Source organism: Etheostoma cragini, unplaced genomic scaffold, assembly GCF_013103735.1.
Source record: "Etheostoma cragini isolate CJK2018 unplaced genomic scaffold, CSU_Ecrag_1.0 ScbMSFa_3160, whole genome shotgun sequence".
Classification (NCBI taxonomy): Eukaryota; Metazoa; Chordata; class Actinopteri; order Perciformes; family Percidae; genus Etheostoma; species Etheostoma cragini.
The window spans coordinates 1-1,412 of record NW_023267399.1 but is presented as its reverse complement, the minus strand read 5'-3'; the positions used below and the strand labels follow the sequence as shown (position 1 = coordinate 1,412).

The following is a 1,412-nucleotide window of genomic DNA, read 5'->3' as shown; positions in this document are numbered from 1 at the left end:
TTTAGACAGGACATTGCTGAATTCCCAAATGTGATGACTGCTGCACTGTGGAAACTTCGGTAGGCCTGGCCACGATTTAAAGACAGGGAGATTTTTCAGTGACGGTTATTGAGAGTTTGACCGTACGAAGTCAATACAAAAAAAGAAATTTGTTTCCGCCCTGTTTCGAACAGGGGACCTTTCGCGTGTTAGGCGAACGTGATAACCACTACACTAAGGAAACCGATGAAATAATTCTTTCTGCATGTTCATTCGGATATGCACCATTTATTTATACTGCAAATGTTTAAAATGCGGTTAGACATGTTAATTTTGGACACATAGATTTTAAACTGGATTCAGTCACAGATGTTTTATCACGGATTTGAATGACAGCAAATATGTAGTAAAACTAATTATATCTACATGTATTGACGGTGGCCTAAATGCTTGAATAGCGCCACCTATTTCTTGATGTGCCAAACTTTAAGCTAAGGCATTCCTCGTTAGTATAATGGGCAGTATCTCCGCCTGTCACGCGGAAGATCGGGGTTCGATTCCCCGACGGGGAGAATTTTCTGCCAACGCTACAAGCCATCGAGGAAGTCGCGGCGAATGCGATGGACTACTCAAGAGGGGAAACTTGGCCTTGAGCCAGGCTTTGTTCAGGATGGGCGGAAAACTCCTCATCCTAAATGGGAATATTTTCTAGAAAGAGCACAACTCCTGGACACAAACAAAACGTCAGAAGGTGGGAGAGTGTCAAGTCTGGGCAGCTTAGATTTCCGTTTATGCTCTACAGTGCCAACTGGCTGATTGAAGTCCAATGACAAGCAAATAGAATGAAAGTCAGCCCCTCCAAATCTGTATGCGCGGAATTGCTCCCATCGGGTTAGGAGTCGGTTGTTGGCCCAAGTGAAGAAGTTCTGTTTTTAAATAGTGCAACTTGTTCCAACGCAAAAACCACAATACTTCTGAAACTTTGGATAACCGCCTCCGCCTGTCACACGGAAGACTGGGGTTTTATTCTCCGATGGGGAGATTTATTTACCAGCTGCTAATTATTTCCCAAGGCTACATCAACACTACCACATCTGCCAGAGTAGTTTGGATACGAGGCCTAACCAAAGCAAAAGATACGCATTTTTTAAGAAAGTATTAGAGTGGATATACTCCAAGAAAGACAAAGGTTTTACAAAAGGATTGAGGAAGATCCTGCTTTCAAACATATGTTTTCAGTGACGATATGATCACTTACCTCAGGATCCGTGAATGTAGGCTGGAATGTAAGACGGATTTAGTAACGTAAACCATCAACTATGAGGCTAGGAGCAGCTGAAGAGTCTTTGTGGACATTTTCGAGCAGCCTGAAAATAAAGAATTGGAGTAATCCAGCTTAGAAGTAACAAGTGCGTTGACTAGTTTTCTGCATC

General features: G+C 42.7%; 2 non-coding genes across 2 annotated transcripts; one reads left to right on the top strand and one right to left on the bottom strand.

Annotated features, from left to right (window-relative positions):
- Window positions 1-150: 150 nt before the first annotated feature.
- Window positions 151-223, bottom strand: trnav-aac. The gene has a single exon. It is a non-coding gene; the product is annotated as a tRNA-Val (tRNA).
- A 256-nt stretch (window positions 224-479) lies between these two features.
- trnad-guc lies at window positions 480-551 on the top strand. The gene has a single exon. It is a non-coding gene; the product is annotated as a tRNA-Asp (tRNA).
- Window positions 552-1,412: the final 861 nt, after the last annotated feature.